The sequence below is a fragment of the Culicoides brevitarsis genome, chromosome 2 (genome assembly GCF_036172545.1).
Source record: "Culicoides brevitarsis isolate CSIRO-B50_1 chromosome 2, AGI_CSIRO_Cbre_v1, whole genome shotgun sequence".
Taxonomy (NCBI): domain Eukaryota; kingdom Metazoa; phylum Arthropoda; class Insecta; order Diptera; family Ceratopogonidae; genus Culicoides; species Culicoides brevitarsis.
Window position 1 is genome coordinate 39,576,514 of NC_087086.1, and position 21,847 is coordinate 39,598,360.

Below are 21,847 nucleotides of genomic sequence, written 5' to 3' on the forward strand. Positions count from 1 at the left end.
TTGCTTGTTACGCAAAAAAGTAAAGTACGTAAGATGTTTTCCTTTTTCACCTCCTCTCTTGAAAATGCCTTTCACGCTTTCTTTCGTGTTATCTCGGAATGTGTTACTATGGTTTTCTTCATTGGTGCTGTCAGGCAAATAATTACTGGAAGGTAAATAACCTTTTGCACGTTTATTTACTTTTCATCTTTTCTCTCTTTTTTTTCGTGTTTCGTCGTCTTGCGTTTTAAATTATTATTATTATCAAATTTATGCACCGCCACTTTTAATGTCTAATCACTGTCTGACACAGAAATCGGATCTTTGTACAAAAAAAAAAAATAATAAAAAAGATCTTTTATTGTTGTATTTTTTCAGCAGAATTAAATTTTAAAAGACCTTTTATTATTTTTTTTTTCTTTCATTTGCTTGAATGGAAAAGATGAATTTCAGCGGAAAGCACTTATCATCTTTTGAGATTTATTAAAAAATGTCGTCAGTTCAAGTGATATTAATGCGGATATTTATCTTTCTTTGTTTTATTTTGTTTTTTCAGACTTGAATATTTTAAAAATATTTTTTTTTTGTGAAAATTTTCTAATTTTTTTATTCAATTTTATTTAAATAATTTTTATTTTAATTTATATTTTTTTAAAAATTAAATTTTTTTTTAAAATAAATTAATTTTAATTAAATTTCATAAAATACTTAAAAAAATATTTTAAAATTTTAAATAAAAAATTATTTTTTTAAATTAATTTATTTTAATTTTTTTCATTTTAATTAAATTATTTTAAATTAATTATAAATTATTTTAAAAAAATTAATTTATTTTAATTTTATTTTTTTCATAAAAATAAAATAAAATAAATTAAAATTTTTTAAAAAAATTTTAAGGTTTTAAAAAAAATTTTAATAAAATTTTAAAAAAAAAATTTAATAAAAATAAATTTTTTTTTTTCAAATATTAAAAAAAATTATTTTATATTTAAATTTTATTCAAATAAAATATTTAAAAATTATTTTTAAAAAATAAAAATTTAAAAAAAATAATAGTTTATTATTTTTTTTTTATTTAAATTAAAAAATATAATTATAAAAAAAATATTATTTTAAATTAAATTTAAATTTTTAAATAATATTTTTAGACAAAAATTTTAAGAAATTTTAATTTTAAATTTTTTTTTTAATTTTAATTAATTTATTATTAATTTTTTTTCATTTAAATTAAAATAATAATTATTTTTTAATTTAAATTCAAAATAATAAAAAAAATCAATAATTTTATTTAATTAAAATTTTAAAAATTATTTTTAGAATAAAATTTCAAATTTCTAATGAAAAATTTTTTTAAAGCTATTTAAAAAATTTTTTCGCTTTAAATTTATTTCTTCTCGCATGACACGATGGCACAAAAAAACAATCAAAATGACATTGTGAGGCAAGCACACAGAAAAAAATCCCGATAAAACACATTGCGAGGGAGAATAGCGAATTAAACGCAAGAAGGCACAAAAAATAAATTAGAATTTCAAATCAACACTCTTGAAACGAAAGACATTGACGACCGACGTGAATTGCGCTCTTCAACGAATAATTTTATCTGCAATTGCCTTGATTTCATTCCATCCTCCTCTACACGTCTTCATTGGTCTGTCAGCTGGTAATTTTTATACAAACGAAAAAAAAGTATTAAAGAAAATTTGCATAGAATGTTTTAATCAAACTCGACGACAACGACGTAATTTCCGACAATTTTCTGACTGCAAATTTCTATAAATAATATTCCAATTGATTAAATTTTTCCTCTTTCCAAAGTTTTTGTTCACAAAGTTTTCACAAAGATAACCGAAATGTCCTTTGATTCTTTTGTTTTTCCGTCTGTTGTAATTCACTTTTGCCACGAATGACTTTGGACAATGGAGAGATATGCGATCAATCCCTTTAAAAGTACATTTCTGGACATAATCGAAAACTTTTTAATCCTTCACCGGAGTTTGTTTGAAAGTTTTCGGAAAAGATAGAAAATTCAATAAGTTTCTATTAAAAAGTTTTCTTGTCCTGCAGGAAGAGGAATGAACGTCGTCGTCGAGTGTTTTTTGCTACGACGATGCGAAAGTAATTTATTACTATAAACAAATAGATTTATTAACATCAAAAAGTTTGAAGTTTAAAATAAATTTAAATTAATTAAAACACCTCAAAGTAATATCTCAATTTATCATCGTGACACGCCACAGAGCAAAGGCAATAATAAATGTCGGCTATTTTATGCAGTCACAAAAGCCATGGAGATTTGTGAAAGCAAAAACTTTTGTTAGGCAGGCAAAGAAAATCTTTTCGCTCAAAGTAACTTTTCACGGAAAACCTTTGCCTCGCTAATGAAATAAATTTCCACGGTCGATTTCCTCCAAAATTCATTAACAAAGCATAAAATTGATTTAATTAAAATACACTTACAGATTATAAAGTCTATCGTTCTTCTTATTTCTCGCTTTGTAATTTCATCTCATGTTTAAATAATGCGAGGAAAAAGAAATTTCGCGTGGGATGCGTTCAATGGATTTGATTGAAACCCGACTAATTTCAAAGGTAAATACGAAATTCCAAGAAATCTGCTTCTATCGAGAAGATGCTAATTTCATGCTGAGTATTCAATTTAAAGGCAAATATTGCAAATTTACATGCAAATGGAAGATTTTTTTTGGATTTGTGTTTAATTTTTATTTAATTAAGTTTCACTCGTCTACTAATAATATATCATGAGAAAAAAATACGTGTGCATGTCTACCATAAAAATGTCATTAAAATTTTGCTGACACTTTCGAAATAAATACATATTTCAAAAAGGAGGGTTTTGTGAAGAGTTTATGTTTCGCAACTTTATTTTTAACTGCGAGTTTTAAATTTTAAAAAAATATCTTAAAGATACTTCAAAAAGTCGGAGTTCAAGTATTTCTGAAGCTTTCAGCTGTTTAAATTTGTTAAAACAGTATTTTTTATTTAATAGAAATCGATTGACTTGAAGTTACTTGAACGACTCAAATTCGAATTTTTTTAAAATTTAACCTATTTGATGGACTTTAGTTACTTTTCATGAATTAAATTTATACCTCAGCGATAAAATGACTTCTATAAATCTATATTTTGGGTTATATATGTGATATGTTCTGAAAATCGGATTCAGCTATAATGTTTTGAAGTCTTTAACTTGAGCATAAAACTTTAGATTCTCATGAAAATAATTCGCTCAGCTTCCTTTGAGTCATCATTTTAGGGCTTGATACTGTATTCTTCTCACAAAACTTTAGATTTTCATAAGAATTTTTCGTTCGGCTTCCCAAAGAGTCATCAGTTTAGGGCTTGATACTGTATTCTTCTTTCAGTAGGTACGACTTTTTTTCATTACTTGAAAAATTTTTAAGAGCTTACCATCAGCAATGTTTGTCGTTTTGTATATTCGTCATTTAAAGTTCATCAGAAGTCCTAATATGTTCAAAATGGTTCAAGTTAATCCTTTTCAAGTATCCGATAACAGATCTGAATGATCTTAAAAGATCTTGAGGCGCCATCTTGGAAAGTTACTTCGATCAAAGACCTGTAGATGGCGCTTTTTAGCAATTTTTTAAGATTTTGTCTTCTTCGTTTGTAATTCTCATTTCCATTGCGAGACATGAATTTGTCACAATGAGACCTTTCGATATATGCTTATTATATGCTAACGAAACGACTGCGACTGGCATTTTGTGATAATGATAAAGGAGGAGTGATTGTTATTTCTTCTCTCCATAACACATACACACGTGTTTTTGTGTCTCTTGCTATCTATCTATTTTGCGATTCGAAGAAAAGACAAAAGCAGCATATAAAAGATACTTTATTGTTATTATGATAAAAAGGTTCATTAGGTTATGGATTTCATTATATGAGCTTGTGTGTGTGTGTGTATCTGATTGTAAAACAGCCGAAGAAGACGAAGACACACACATATTTGATCATTAAAAAGGAAAACTTCCTTGAAACAAAAGCAATAACATTGGCAGTAACACACCTAAAATAATATCATAAAACTTTGAATATATATTTAGATACGGGCGGCGTGTTGGTGTGGCACTGACAAAAAGCGGTTGTTGCTGATACGAGATCGATATTGTTGATAAAGCACATTGTCTATGAGTCGCTCTGTGTGTCTAAAAAGATAAATTTATTCGTAATAAATGAATCACGGTAAGTTTTCAAAGTAAAATCCTGAGAAAGGAAAAAAATTTATTATAAAAGGAAAATATTGACTCATGTTTACTAAAATATCAAAAGAACGGACCCTCACATTGGAGTGCGTCACATTGTTATTACGAACTGAGGTACCGTTGTCCTCTCTCTCTCTTCGCCTAAAACAATAGACCTTTTCTTTTTCTAGCTCGTAACACCCATGCCTGCCTGTCAGAACGACAAGTACCTTTTTCTTCGTTCATTTTACGCCAACTCGAATGGAGTCAAGTAATAAAGATTGTCTATTCAGCATATTTTCCACATTATCAACCTCTATTGTATCACAATAGATATCAAAATACAAGTTTTTCTCATACTCACATAAAAATAAGGAAATTCTGCAAGATTTATTTTTTTTGTAGCTTCAAAAAATAGACTCACCTGAAAAGAGAAAAAAAATAAAAATTTGTTAATAAAAATTTATAATTTAATTTCAATCATTTCAAAAATTTAAAAAAAAGTCCCTCAATAGTTTTTAAATCCTATTATCGTTAATTTCATGTTTAATTTTGCTCTAACAAAACTTAATTAATTCACACACAAAAACCAAATAGAAAATCAATCAAACACAAACCTACAAAATTTACATTTTATATGAATTTTACATATATTTTAGGAACGAAATATGAGGATCGAAATTTTGTTTCTGTTGATTTAAAGGCGCTCCAAGGCAAGTGATTATGTTTATTTATAAACATCGATGACAAAATTTCTAATAATTAGTAACATAGTGAAGTAATGGAAAATATGGCAGGATTAAAATTTGGGAGTTCTATTGATGTGTTTTGTTTAACCAAATTATTATTGGAATTGTTATTTTGGAAATTTTCAGTAAATAAAAAAATAATATTTTTTGTTTGTTTTAATTAATTCAAACCAAAGAAAATATTTAAAAAAAAATTAAATAAATAAAAAAATAAAAATAAATAAATAAAATAAATTAAAAATAAATATAAAATATTAAATTAAATAAAATTATTTTTTAATTTTTAAAAAAAAAATTTAAATTCCAAATAATTTAAACCAAGCATAATAAAAATAAAAACATATTATTACAAAAAAAAAAAACAAATTAAAAAAATAAAAATTGATTTAAATTAATATTTAAAAATAAAATAAAAAAAAATATAAATTTTAAAATAAATTAAATTAATTAAAAAATAAATTTAAATTCAAAAAAATCAAAAAATTGAAAAAAAAATATTAAATTAATTAAAAAAATTATATAAAAATAATTCAAACGAAAAATTAAATAATTTTTAAATTTTTTTTAAAAAAATTAATTAAAATTAAAAAATGGTTTAAAAAAAAAATAGATAATTAAATAATTTTTAAAAAATAAAATAACTTTAATTTAAAAAAATTTATAAATTAAATAAAATAAATAAATAATTTTAAAAAATTTTTTTCAAAAAATTAAAATAATTCAAATTAATAATAAAAAAAATTAAAAATATTTTTTTTACAAAAATTTTAAAAAATTAAATTAGAAATAAAAAATAAAAATATTTTAAAATAATTAAATTTATTTCAGAAATTAAAAATTATGGTAAAATAAAATTATTTTAATAAAAAAATTAATAAATGTAATAAAATAATTTTAAAATTTAAAAAAAATATATTATTAAAATATTTATTACTAAAAGTTTTAAATAAATTAAATGAAAATAAAAAATATATCAAAATAATTAAATTTAAATTAAATTTTAATTTATAATTAAAAAAAAACTAAATATTTAAATAAAAAATAATTTTAAACCTATTCCAATGAATCCAAACCAAGCACATAAAAAAATAAATTAAACTCCATAAAACCGCTCAAACTTTCCTAATCCATCTAAAACTATTCTGAACATTAGCTCATGTTACATATCACACAAAATCATTGAAAACTCTTCTTCACTTCAGTTAATTTACTTCGCTGAATTTCGCTTTAATTTATTATTGCGTTGAACTGTTACCGAAAGGAAATAGGCGGTATTTTTAGGAAATGTTTATAAATTTTGAATTAACTTCACCGGATTATGGGCGAAGCAATGTGTTTACTTATTTATTTATTTATTGTTTTTTAGTTAACTTTCTCCCGTTGCATCGTATAAAAATAAAATCCTGACCTCTAAAAAAATTTTTTTTTTCAACCAAAAGCTTAAAACCAGTTAGATTGAATACTTTATGCTTTCATTTCGTTTTCATTGTTTTATTTTTCCCCGACATTTGTGCTTGAACATTGCTGCGCTTCGTAGGAAAAAGGCATCAAAAAGAGTAAAATAGGTTGATACAGCTGTTTTTGCTCGGTAGGTACATGTAATAATTTATTTTCGTTTGTGAGTGTTCTTGGCAATGCGCGCTGCCATGCCGGTTTGATTGCTTTTATTATTTCATTTCGTGTTACATTTATAACAACAATGACGAAAAAAAACACACGTATTTTTTTTTTGCTGGAAAATTTTTTTTTTTGGGAATTTTTTTTTTTCGTTCATATTTTTTTTTTGTCTTTATAAGGCAATAAAAAGCGCTTTTGTTTGATTTTTTTTTGGTTCACAAAAAAAAAATGGAAAAAACTTATATTTTTATTTAGTAAGTGTTTCGTTTGCCCGACTCGACTCGGCAGGCACTGAATATTATTGTTTGGTAACAAATGCGTTTCATGGAGCAATCACTGCTTTTTTTCTGTGTACATTTTGTGGTCTCATATCCATGCGATTTTGCGACGTGAAAGCCTCCATAAATTCAAATAAATTGACTTGTATGCGATAAAAATGAATATGAAACATTTTTTCGAGTACTTTCTGCCTTTTTGACAATTAAAGAGGCAGGAACGAAAAATTTTCTCTTAATTAAAATTAATTCTGCTAACAAGGTTTTCGCATCGACGTAACTTCTTATCATCATTCAAGCGCTCCTTACATGCGAACTAATGTAGGTACATGATTTGTCTCTCACTCGAGTCTTTTGCAAGTCACAGAAAAACTTCACTAAAAGACGACAAACAAACAAGCGAGTTCAAAAATGTCGTCGTCGTCGTCGTCCCTACTTTACTTACATACTTACTTTGCTTGTAAACAAACAATCTTGTGTAACATAAATATGTACAAAAAACACAGAAAAATCGATAGACGAGACGAAAGTGAAACTTTTCCTCCTCTATTATAATATTTTGCCGTAAAAATGGGGAAATGAACAGACATGTGTCTCGCTCCGGCATCAGATAATAAAAACTACAAGGAAGTAGGTTGAATTGAATGGAAATAAATAAATAAAAAAAAATTATTGGCCATCTTCGCAAAAAAAAAAAATCCGAGATAAACAAAAATTTATCAGCTGCCTTTTTATTTATATCTCTCACCATTCATCTTGCATTTTTCGCTCTTTGCTGCCAAAGAAAAAAATAAAATTTTGTCACACATTTTTTTTCGTCTTCATTTTTTGGGCAAGAAAGAAGCATGGAGCAACAAAAAAATAAATAAATCGAATCAAATCGAATAAAACATAATTCAAGTCTTTATATGGATTACGTGCCATGTTTCCGTTTTTATTGTTCACGTTTCATATTTCTCTCTGTGCCTTGCTGCCTTGTGAGAGTTTATGCCAAAATACTTAAAAAAAAGCAACTGGCAAAAATCAATCAATATCCATAAATATCAGGCAGTAAAAAAAATAAGATGTGACAAAAAATGTTTAAGGAAAAAAAGGACAGTTTAAGAGAAATTTTGTATGAAAATGTTGTTGGCTTTGTATGAGTCACGTGACTAAAGTCAATAAAAATTTTTCAAAAATTTTATTTTTTTTTATTTCACATTTTTGAGTCACATTTATTTCAATACACATTTTGAGCTTTTGTTTTAATTTATATTTTAATTTTTTGAGAAATTAAATTTAAAAAAAATTAATTTAAATTATTTATTTATTTAATTATTTATTTTATTTATTTTATTAATTAATTAATTTATTTATTTATTTATCTATTTATTTATTAATTTAAATTATTTTTTTTTATAAATTTTTATTAATTTTTTTAAACCACGTGACCAATGAATTGAATATTAATAAAATTTTGCTTTGATTTATTTTATATTTTTTTCTCAATTTTTATTATTGATTTCGTGTCAAATACAAAATTGAAATTATAATCAAAAATTTCAAATCAAAAATCATTTTTTTTATTCAAATTTTTATTTTAAACCACGTGACTTATTAAAATTTATAAAATTTTTTAAATTACATTTTTACTATATGAAATTTGTAACTTTAGATTTTTTTGCATTAATTCCTAATGCACATTTTTAAATTTTCTTTATAAAAAAAATATTCTTAAATTTTGCCTTAATTTACATTTTGCAAATTTTGAACCACGTGACCAATAAATTGTTAATTTTTAAAATTTTGCTTCGATTTTTTAAATATTTTTTAGTTAGTTTACTTTTCAAATACCCTTTTTAAATATGAAATCAAATTTTTAAAATGAAATTTAATAATTTTGACTCAAAAATTAAACTTAAAATATTTTTTTTTTATTTTAAACCACGTGACTAATATACTGAAAATTTTTGATCGTTCGCTGTAATTTTTTATTAAGATTGTATTTCAAATGTTCGTTTTATATATTAAATTTAAATTTAAATATTAAAGTAAAAAATTAAATTTTTAATTTAAATTTTATATTTAAACCACGTGACTTTTAAAAATCTATTAAATATTTTTAAAGTTTAATTTTTAATGTTTAAAAATTTTTACTTTAGAAATTATTTAACTTTTCATTCCAATGTAAATTTTTAAAATTTCCTTCAGAAAAAATATTTTTAAAATTTAACCCAATGCACATTTTAAAATTTTTTCAACCACGTGACCTAAATTTTTTTTATCGAAATACGTTTAAAAAAAATCCTTGATCAGATAAATTCAAATAAGCTCTTGATTTTATTTTATTTTTGCCTCAAATGTTAACCTCATTAAATTGTTGAGAATTCCCACGACACTTTTTTTGTTGTCCTTTCTTCCTCTTTATCCGAAGCGCATTACCGACTAATGCCTTTAGCAGCAAAAAAAAATGTAATATGACACCATTTGTTATTGCTCTTCGTCGTTCGCTCCATGCAAGGAGTCATTATACTCACATCGAGACGATCCACAAAACGTAAAATAAAATAATAATAATATCGCACTCTGTCACAAAAGACGACACTGACAACGCCAACGACAACGACGACGACTCGCACTGAGAAATATAATAAAGAACTAATTGCCATGTTTATGTATTCCATTATTACTGTCACATTATGTCGTTTTATCGTGCGTGTGTTCAAGTAGCTTCGCATAATAGAGGGTGTAGGTAAACAAATTTAATGCTTTTTGGTATTCATGTCTTCCACGAAAAGTGCGTACGAATCAGATTACCCGAAGACTTGGCAACGAGACATTTTCTTCGTCGAGCGAAAAAGTGCAGAACTTTTGAATGGAAATTAATCCGAATGTAACCCAAATTACGACAAAAGACGTCGTTGAATCAGATAAGAAACGTTTTTTGGTAATTTTTGAGAGATTTTATTCAAGAAGAAAATTTTTTTTCTCTCTCTGGCTTAAGAGAAAGGCTTAAAAAGTAGATTTTTATCTTTTTGTATGTTTGAAAAGCTATTTGTGTGTGTTGTCATAGAAATTTACAAGGCAAAATTTTTTAACTTGGAATTTTTTGTTCCTTCATAAGTTGAAGGAAAAGTTGGCAGTTTTTAATGAAATTTTCGCCGAAAATCCTCTTGAGACTTGAAAATGTCTCAAAAGTATTTTAAAAAATTGAAGAAAAAATTTTAAATATTTTTTTATTATTTTTTTTGATAATTATTTCATTAAAACTAAAGAAAAAAATTATTTGATAAAAATTTATTTATTTTTATTTTATTTTTTATGGTAAAATATTTAAAAATAATGAAAAAAAAAAAAAATATTGAAAAAATTTAAAATTATTTTTTTAATTTTTTTTAATTATTTTTAAGTAATTCATTTTTTAAATTAAATTTAAAAAAAATACTTATTTTATTTTTAAAATGATATTTAAAGAAAAATTTAAACAGAATAAGAAAAAAATTAAAAAATATGTTTTTTTTAATTAATTTTAACGAAAATAATTTTTTTTTAAATTTTATAAAAAAAAATTAAATTTAAAAACAAACAAATAATAGGAGTAATAAAATAATTAAAAATAAAAAAATTATTTAAATAAAATTTTTCAAATAAAATAAATAAATAAAAAAAATAAATAAAAATATAAAAAAATAATTTTTAATACAAAATTTAATAGAATGCCATTCAGAACAGTTAAATAGAATATTTTTTTTGAAAATTAAATTAAATGAAAAAAAAATTAAAATTCAAAATTTTATTTATTTATAAAAAAAAATAAATTAAAAAATAATTAAATAAATTATTCAATTTAAATTTTAATTAATTTAGCAATAAATTAAAAATTTTATTTTGTTAATAAAAATTTTAAAAAAAAATTAAATTAGCAAAAAAAAATCGCATAAAAACCAAAAAAATTAAAACAAAGGATTGTCTGATTTGATTGAAATCGCAAAAGGACTAACTTTTCCACGCAATTTTCCGTTCTTCTCTTCTTCAATCAATCCATTCAACCATCCATCGCCGAACGCATTGCCCCATTATCGGAAAATATAAAACAAATATTTAGGGTCGAAACCGTCGTTATTATTCATTCAGTTCATGTTCTTGACTTCGTTGTTATTGTGCAGCAGAATCAGCAGCAGCAGCAAAAGCAAAGTAACCACAAGTAATTCTCGGGCAGTAACTTTGCAGACTGAACTACTTTTTCTGCTTACTTTAACACACAACAATTTGATTTGGATGTTTTCTTGCCTCGCTGCATGTCTGCTTGTTATTATTTGTATAAAATATAATAATAAAGTGAACGATGAAAAAAAAAAATAAGAGAGAGAGGATAAATGTAGGTTACGTCAAGGCGATACGTAAATGGCGTGTAATCGATTGTGTGTATTTTTATTCATGGCATGATGATATTATATGATTCATCAAAAGTAATTTACGAGGATTTGTTTGTAATTATAGGGAATTTTTCACAGATATGTGCGCTTCGTTTCGTCGCAAAAGAGAGAGAAAAAAAATTTATTGACGCGATTTGCGTGAAAAATGCTCGAGATTTTACTTTTTTTTATTTACTGCCTCGATTAAAAAAAAAACTTTTAAAAGGACAAAATTTTAATTTTATTTTTTTTTTAGAAAAAATCCTCGATGCACTTAATTATAATTTGTACACGAGTTGCCTTTTTTTATTTTTATTGTCGCTGTTTTATTCGAAAATTGCTACATTTCTATCCCGTCTTTGGTATTTTTTGTAACACGATGCCATTATTACATTTTATATTTTTATTTCACTTTTTTTTATTTTCATTGCTTTTTTTTCATACAAACATTTTTATATTTGCTGTTACCCCACTTTTTCCGTTACACCTTTATTGTACGAGAGATCTGTACATGGGCGAAAAAAAAATTTTTTTTTTTTTTTGAAGCAAAGGGCTGTAGTTACTAAACAAAACGAAAAAAAACATTTCAATTGTGTTTTCAGGTGGATTTTACAACCGACACTTTTTATTTTATTATCGGGTTTTATTATAATTTTCTCTGTTCTGCTGATTTTTTTTTAGTCTGTGCCTTTATTTGTTTGTTTAGATTTGGGCGAAATGCATGTTTTTCCTCCGTTTGAGAGTTTAAAAAAAATATTTTAATTTAACTTAAAGAAAAATTTGAAAAAATTAAGAAATTGTAATAAAAATTAATTCTAATAGGTCACGTGGTTAAACTTTTCAAAATTTGCATTGAAAATATTTTAAATTTTATTTTCAATCAATAATTTGGAATGCGCATTGGGTAAAAATTTAACTTACAAAAAATTATGATATTTGGAATTTGCTTTGGGATAAAAATTCAAAATATTAAGTGAATTAGGTCACGTGGTTTAAATACGAATTTCAGCTTTTTTTTATAAAATTTTGAAATTTTTTGAAATTCTTTTGAAATTTTATAAAATTTTGATTTTATTTTTTTTTTTAAATTTAATTAAACTTCTGAGGAGATATTTTTGATATGAGAAAATATTATTAAAAATTTTTATTTAAAATTTTATAAAAGTTAATTTAACACTTTTGGATAATTTTACAAGAATTTTTTAAATTTTTTAAAGATTTTTTAAAATTAATTTTAATTATTTTTTTTTTAATGATTAATATTTTTTTTAAGTTTAATTAATTTAAAATAATTCTAAAAAATTTTTTAAACTATTAAAAACTAAATTTTTTTTTAAAATAATTTATTTTTTTTTTAATAAATTAAAATTAATTTTTTAAAATTTTCAGAAAATTAATTTAAAAATTAAAAAAAAAATAAATTAATTTTTAAAAGTTTAAAATTTTTTTTAATTATTTTTTTATTTAAAATTAAAATAAAAAAAAATTTTTTAAAATATTAATTATTAAAAAAAAATTAAAATTAATTTTAAAAATTTTTTGAAAAATTTTTCAATTCAGAATTTACTTTAATTTCTTAAAATTAAAATAAAAAAAAAATAAAAAATAAAATAAAATATTATTAATTATTAAAAAAAATAAAATTTATTTTAAAAAATAAATTAATTTATTCTCGAATTTATTTAATTAAATTTAATAATTTAAAAAAAATCAACTATAAATTTTTAAAATATTTAAATTTAATTAATATTAAAAAATAAATAAATTCTTTAAAAAAATTTTCAGTTCAGTAAAATTATCCAAAAGTGTTAAATTAACTCTTAAAACAAATTTTAAATCAATTTACTTTCAAGTAATCGAAAATATTTTGTATAAATTTACAAATAAATCAAAAAGAGCCTCTTCTGTACCTCTTTTAACAACCTAATTGCCTTATATTTTACGGTTTACCGAAAAATTCTTCGGAGTACCTTGCTAAGTGCTTTAAAATATGTTAAAAGGGATTAAAAAGTAGTTTGTGATCGATCGATAATTTTGACAGAAAACTTTCTACAACATAAAATATTAAACACACACGAACGCTCGCACGAACGAGGGAAGAACTTTTCCTTCGTCTTGAACGAACGATTTCTCGACTTTGGCAAGAAAAAGTGTCAGACTCACTTGAAAAGGGTACACGGATTTAAAATTTATTTCAAGGACACTTCAAGTCAATTATTTAGCAATGTTTCCGAAAATTACGGCCCGAAATATAAAATAAACAACGAAGCACGCAAAAAACAATCATCCTCCCCTCCGCATCGTATCGCAGCTCCGACAGCATATTTCAATACGCAAACAGACATTAATCCACCCTGAAGTCATTACAGTTATCATTGACACAATTACACCCGGATTTTGTCTCGTACGCATCGTCATCGCTCGCTGCTATCGTCGACATGCAGCAACATAAACTTCAAATAAAATCGCAATAGTCGTCGCTCGGATCGTAGTTGGGATGGATTTTTAATTGTTCCAGCCATTAAATAAATTGCCATAATGTACGTTTTGTTTGTTTTCGCTCTTTTTGTAGTAACTCGTCCCTTTTTGCCGTTCCGATTGCCGCTGCTGCTGCCAGTAGTCAACAACAACAATAACGTGTCTCGCACTTGTTCCAACCAGACATCGTCGTTTAATCTTTTTATTTTGCGAGATATAAATTCTGAACTTGCCGCTATCACTGAAATCTGCATTTGAATATTATTTGCTTGTCTGTCATCGAAATCAACGAAAAATTTCCCGGAATTCAGAAGAAATGGAAAATTTATTTGATTGTCTGCGGGTTTTTCGTGAATTGGATGTTTTAAAATTTTTTAAGGTAAGTCTAAAAAATTTTTATTGATAATAAAATTCTTAAATTTTTTTTTATAAATTAAAAAAAAAATAATCTATCAAATTTTCAATTTTTTAATTTATTGAAAAATAAAAAAAATTAAAGAAAATAAAAAAAAATAAATTAAATAAAAAATATAAATTAAATAAAATAAATAAAAATAATTAAGTTAATAAAAAAAATATTTTTTTATTATTATATTTTTTTTTTTGTTAAAATTAATAAAATTAAATTAATTAAATTAATTAATAAATTAATTAATTAAAAAAAAAATTAAAATTAATTATTTTTTTTAATAAAAAATATGAAAATTTATAATTTTTTAAAATTTATTTAATTAAAAAATAGGTAATTAAATTTTTTCTTTAATTTTTTTAAAATTATTTTTATCTTAAAAAAATTTTTAATTTTCATTTATTAATTCAAAATTTTATTAATTTTCATATTTTTCAAAAACAAAATAAAAAAAAATAAATTATTTTTTTTTATTCAAAATAATTAATTTTAATTTTTTTAAAAATTAATTTTATTAAAATTAAAATTTTCAAATTTTTTAATTTTTTATATTAATTTAAATTTATTTCATCCAGAAGATTTTTTAAAATTTTAAAAATTAATTTATTTATTTTCAAAAAAAAAATAATAATCGCGGCTTATAAACTTTTCACTGAGTTTCTTCCTAAAAAACAACGAAACGCTTGAATGACGTGAGGAAACGAAATAAATAAGAAGTTAAATGCGAGATAAATGACAATGCGTGATATTTGGTTATCTCAATTCTCAATTTTGTTGCTTGATTCAAATTTTTATTTTTATCTTGTTTGTATTTTTTGTGTGGGTGAAAAAAAAGGATTTCAACAAAAAAAAAATTCTTTAAAAATTTGAAAACTTTAAATATTTAACATTAAGAGCAATTTTAAGCTGCTCAACTAATCGTCGTCATCTCATTTAACAAGGAAGATTGCCGTTAGCTCGTTAGTGACATCTTACACCAATTTTGCAATTTCTACCGGGCCGTATTTCTTCTCCGTGTCTCGCTACGAAAATTGAAAATGAAAAATGTTATGTAAATCCGATTAAATCCGCATCGCTCTTTTTCCCATGTATACTTTTTTGTTCTTTTTGTCGTAAAACGTTTTTACAGAAAAGCGACATTTTTATATATTCTGAAGAAAAAAATGCGGTCGCCAGAAAAAAAATATGAAAAAAATGTAACGACCTTTTTTTTCGTGTGCGGCGTGTCGCTTCCAGATAAATAAAAAAATATTTTAGTAAAGAAGTTGTCCTGAAGGTTATTCCGTAATTTTCATTAATTGTAAACTCACTTTCCTTAAAATTTAGCAAAAAAATACAAACACAGAAAAAAATTTAAATGCTCGAGCGAAATAAAAATGATGAATGTCCTTCTTTTTCGTATCTTGTTCTTTTTTTCAATGACTGAGCAAGGGATTTATTTTTTTTGTATTTTTTATTAAGTTGTAACAAAAAAAAAAGAAGAAGTAAAACGGACAATCTCTCGGATTTTCACTGCATAATTTTTTTTTCGTGTTTCGGCACGTGTAAAAATATGATAAAAGGTTCTTTTTTTTGATAAGACGATAAGCTGCTGAATTGGGATTAATATGTCCGTTTTAGAACAAAACCAATTCAGAGTCGGTGTGAAAGTGAGCAAAGCAGAGAGATATCCATAAATGTTTCAATTATCGGGTATTAAGAACTTTGAAAGGTGACATGATCTGAATCGCTTATTTTAAAGCTTTTTTTTTCATTTAAAAAAATTGTATGAAGAATTTTTTTTAAATAAAAAAATTTAAAAGAGTTCTAAAAAGTGAAAAATAAGAAAAATTTTAATATTAAAATTTTATTTAAATAAAAATTATATTTTAATTAAAAAAATATTTTAAACAAACTTAAATTTTTAAAAATAATTAATTTTTAAATAAAATTTTATTTTAGTAAATTTTATAAATTTTTTAATAATTTAAAATAATTAATAAAAAATTAATATTAGCTAATTTTAAAAATTTAAAATATAATACTAAAAATAATTTAGAATTAATTTAGTAAAAATTTGAAAAAAATAATTTTTTATTTTATTATTTATGTTTTTTTCTTTTTTTTTTATTTTAATCAAAATTAAATTTTACTAAATTTAAAATATTTCATTAAACTAAAATTTTTAAGAATATATTAAAATTTATTTTAATTAATTTATAAAAATATTTAATTAAATTAATTTAATTATTTTTTTTAATTTTTTAATAAATTATTAAAAAATTTTTGTTTTTGAATTAATTTATTAAAGAATTAAAAAAATTATTAAATTAAATTATTTTTTTTAATTAAATTATAATTGAATTACATAAGAAATTTAAATATAAAAAAAAAATATTTTTTTTATTTTCAGAAAATGGGAATTGAAAATCTCAAAATAAATCGTAAAAGTGACAATTTAAAGCAAATTTAAATACAAAGCAATATAATCAAAAAGCATGAAGTGCAGAAATCAATTTTCTATTAAATCATACTTCAAACCTACACCGAATAAAAAAGATTAAAATGCGATATAATTTTCATCCTTCTTCTCACTGAGTGAACAAATAACACAAAAAAAAAATCGAGGAAGCAGCAAAAAATAAGTAAAAACACTTTTTCAACTACAACAATGGATTTAACGTGCCTCCTACACTTGCACAGTTTATTCACTCCCCGAGTGTGTGAAGAATGCGAATTCAACTGTATCAAGATGTTCAGCTGTCATGAAAGGATGAAGGAAGAATGAATGACAGACTGTAGGCGATAAACTGTAAGAATGACAATGAAAATGTTAAGTACTCTCGAATCGAACCCTTAGACCCCTTTTTTTCTTCCCTTTTCACTCTCTCGACAAAAAAAAATAAACACTTTTTGGAGCGAACGAAATATTTTATTATTCATAAGCAATTCACGCAAAGCAAAACTCATAATCGGGGGATGAAAAACAGGAAGTCGGAATATTTTTTCGGTTTAGTTATTTACCCTACAAGCTGCTAATCAATTTATTTTTAGACATAATATTTTCGTACATAAATTACAGGTTTTATTCCACAAATGACGACGATGACGACGATGGCGATGGCGACGAGGACAAAGGAAAATGCGAACACACGCAATAATAACTTTTGATGGAACTTTCACGTGCTATTTATTGATTTTTTTCAGGTTTGAGGTAAAAAGAAAAAAGGTTCTTACCTCGAAAATTAACATCTTGGGATTTCTTGTAAAGAAACCCGGATCCGTGTCGATTTTCAATCAGAATCTATGTCAAGTACATCAAAAGATGCCATTACGAAAGGAAGATCGATATGAAAATAATGATGATGATGACGAGGATGGGCGACAGAGCTATCGGCAACACTTGCCGTTACAAGCAAAAGGGGACAAGACAAAGCATTTAACGTTCATATCGGAGCAAAGCACAGCAACGAAGAGACCGATTAACATTAATTTTTTTTTTGCTGTGTGAGTCGAGTTGAGAATGGAATCGATTTTTCTTCCTACAACAACTTTTTCCTTTGTTTTTTTTTGTACTCCTTTTTTTGCTGCGCCGTGCTCGCTCACTCGTTCAAGAAATAAAGTGAATGATTACAATAACAACAACAACAACTTTATGGAGCTCAACTAAACTCAACGAGATGAGGAAAAAGTTTTACTATAAGCATTTTTTTTTTGCTTTACTTTACTTTACAAGAAAAATAACAACAACAACAACGAGAACGAAGGGAACGATTGCAACATGCCGCGATACAAAAAAAAATGTTCGAAAAAAGCGACATTTTTACTTTGATGTGATGATGTCGTTTGTTGCCTTGAAAAAAAAGTTAAACAAGAGTTAACTACGAGGAAATTCTCACACAGAGATATGTAGCGACGGAAAAAAACTGATAATTGACAACTGTAGTAACGATAATGATGACACACACAAAGAGAGAGAGAAAATCTGCATTTTTTCCGTATTTATCATTTTGTTGATTTTTTTTTGCGCGTTTGAGTTCTCGTGGTAAACGTTTGGCAAAGCGATAAAAAATTTCTGCGGAAAATCCTGCCACATTATCGCTCCGTGTTTCTTCTCTCTATTTATTTCTCGGGAAAAATATATATAAAAATAAGCATTTCAGCAGGTATGGCAAGGTTTGAACGAATAAATTTTAAAGATTTGCGAGATAAAGTCAACCAGACGAACATTTATATCATTTACACAACGTTTTCTTCTGCAACACTTCAGGTATCTTCCGTTTCTTATTTTTGTTTTTACCGCATTTCGAAGAAAAAATGCGGTTATAATTTAAAAGTGTCTTTTTTCATTAAAAATTATAAATTTATTGATTAAAATAATTTTTAAAAAATTTTAAAAATCGAAAAATTAAAAAAAAAATTAATTAAATAAGTTTTATATGTTTTAATCTAGGCCGGTTCATTAAAAATATGAATACCGAAAATTACTCATGAATTCATATTACCTCGGTAATACACGTTCATACAATATTTTAACATTAAAAATTCAATTGCAAAAAAAAAAAATGAGAGATCGAAATAAATATTTGAAAAATTAAACAAAATTGTTAAAAATAAATTAATTTTTAATTAATAATTTTTTTAAATATAATTTCCTTTGCAAGTTGATAAATATATAAATAACAAGCTCAAAACGCTTAGGATTTTCACAAAATTGTTTAAATTAAAAATCTTTTCAAAAATTATTTGTTTTTTAAATCAAAAAATTAAATAAAAAAATATTTATTTTTAAATAAAAAATTGAAAAGTATTCACAACTTTTAAATTTTTTTACACAAATCTATTTCTATTTTAGAAAAAATAATTAAAACTCATTTCTTATCTCATTTAAAATTAAAATTTTTTAAAAAAAAAGCCGCAAAATTAAAAATCAGAATATAAAATATTTAGGTATAAAAATATTTTAAATTAATTTTAAAATTTTTTATAATAAAAAAAAACTTTTTTTTAATTTTAATCAATTTTAAATTAGAAATTTTGCAATTTTTTTTTTCCAAAAAAAAAAAAAAAAATTATTTAATTAAAATTTATTATTTTAATTTTTTTTTTCTTTTTAAAAAATTAAAAAAAAAATAAAAAATTTTTTTTTTCTTTTTAAAAAATTTAAAAAAAATTATTTTATTAAAATTTATTATTTTTATTTTTTTTTCTTTTTAAAAAATTTTAAAAAAAATATTTTATTAAAATTTATTATTTTTTTTCTTTTTAAAAATATTTAATTAAAATTTATTTTTAATTTTTTTTTCTTTCTAAAGAATTTTTATTCAATTTTAAAAAATAAAGAAAATCTAAAAAAAAATGAAAAAAAATTATTAAAACTCAAAAGCAGAAGAAAAATTGAAAAAGCGATATAAATGTTCGTTCAATTCCGTATGAAGAAAATTTCTGTCTAATTTTGTCGTTGAGAAATACTTTAAAGAAACTTTTCCTACATGTGAGAGCAAAATAAATATCGTAAGTGTAAATTTTCTTTTTTTCATCAAAATCTGTCTTCTATCTTTTGTTTTGAGACTTTCAAGTGACAATTTGCATTTTGATAAATTTTTATTATTTTTCGCGAAACTAAAAATCAAAAATCTTCACAAAAAATTCCTTTATCGAAAAAGTTTCCCCTTTTTAAAGAATATTTTGTAAATTCAATTTTAAACAGATTATCATAAAACGTGATGATCAATGTGCTTAAAAACATTGTTTGGGTAGAGAGATATCCAAAAATAGACGTGTGGTTTGCGGAAGAAAAAAGGAACGGGCGAAACAAAAAAAAAAAAGAAAATGTGTAAAAGGAGAAAAAAATTTTTTTTTTTTTTATGAAAATTATTACAACGAAATGTAGGTTAACCTAAGGCAGGAAATATTGCGAGCGAGGTAAACGCGTGCGAAAAAGGAGAAAAAGAATTATGAAAAGATTGACTCAACTTTTTAGGTTTCTTATCTTTTGTACGTTTTTTTTTCGTCGTACTTTTAAAGTATTAGCGGGATAAAATTTTTTTTCTGTTTTTTGTGAGAAAAGTCTTCATTCTTCACCTGAAGCTAAAAAATGGATTTTTATCTTTTCCATTAAAAAATTTTTGCCCGTCAATGAATCTCACGTATTTTTATTTTAAAGTTTTAATTTGATAAAGGGCCAAGTCACGTCGCACCAATTCAAGTTTATTCGATTTAAAGAAGAATTTTTTCTTTACCTCTGCTAATTGTACTCCTTGTTGCTGTTGCTGCTGCAACTTGTAACCTGCACCTATACCAACAGTAGTGTACGGCTGCTGCTGAATCGCTGTTGGTGCGGTATGCAGGAATTGCGTTGATGGAAGAATTTTTGCTGTTAATTTATCCACGGGGTCAACACCAAAAATTTTCTGCTCTTTTTTTTTAACTAAATTTTTTTTTTGAACTTTTATTTTTTTATCTGAAATCAGCTCTTTTCAGATTTTTTTTGTAAATATAAAATTTAATTTTAATTCACTTTAATTTTTTTTTTTTGAAATTTGGCCTACTGATGCCAAATTTTTGTATTTTTCGCTACACGACTTGTGTACGCTAAAAATTTAAAAATATTTTTTTTTTTTTGTTATTTTTTTGGGAAAAAATAACTCTCTAAAGTAACTCTGGTCGTTGTACTTTGAACTCTCGTTTTCGTATATATATTTTTTTATATATGTGAATTTAATTCGTAGTAAATAGTTCTTTTTTTTTTGTGTTCAGGAGATAAAAAGTTTTACTGCCACAAATTTTATTTTATTTGCCTTTTTTTAATATTTTTTTTCTCTCTCTGTGGAAATAAAATGCTAAAGCTTTAATTTATTGATTTTTGCACCTGAATTTATTTTTATTAAATTTTGTGTGTTTTTTTTTTCAAAGTCAGTGTTCGAAATAAATTTAATTTTTTTTTGTGCACTCAAATTTTTTTATCTACTTCTTTTTTTTTGAAGACTTTTTTTGTGAAGAATTTTCTACCGTTAAAATATTGCTTTTATTTTTTTTTTGTATTTCTCTTTTTCCTTTCTTTTTTCCGTTTTCGACGTGGTTTGTGATGCAAACTCCTTTAATTTCTCTACTTTTATCTTTTTTTTTCCAAAAAAAATCGTCGGACGGTAAATCGATGAATATTTTCTGTTACTTTATCCGCTAGTTGTTATTTTTTGTGTTGGTTCGCGAAATCTATTCTGTTGTCTGGCTAAAAATTTACTCGCTTAGCTACGTGATATTTGCTAAATAAATTGAATTTTTTTTTTGTTGTATTATCACGAGATATGAACAAACGTTTTCTAAGACTTCGAGCGACGCGCAATTTTTGTGAGTATTTTTTTTTAATTTAATACTTCAAAAAGAGGAATGATAATAATGAAACAGCGATTTATACAAAATCTAACAATCAACTGAGTTTCACTTTGCATTCCGAATCGTATTTTGGGACCAGAATAAGTTCATCATCTGTGCCATTTACGTACAGAGCCCCACAGAGGTACGACTACCTTGATAATAATAAAGTGTGTGGAATAGAGGAAAGGATGCGCAATGGTTTGTTCATTTTCCGAGACTTCGGGAAAATCGTCGGCGCACGAAAACGCAGACGACGACGACGACGACGATAAAATAATAACAAAACATGTGCAAATTGTACACAAACTAAAGGACAAAATTGTTATTGGCTCTGTACCGGCATTTCCGTGTTTTCCTTTTTTAC

The 21,847-nt window shown here is 24.0% G+C and overlaps 1 protein-coding gene across 7 annotated transcripts in view; it reads right to left on the reverse strand.

Annotated features, from left to right (window-relative positions):
• LOC134832790 (RNA-binding protein Musashi homolog Rbp6) overlaps window positions 1-21,847 on the reverse strand; it is a 342,867-nt gene that overhangs the window by 159,619 nt on the left and 161,401 nt on the right. The window lies entirely within an intron of this gene.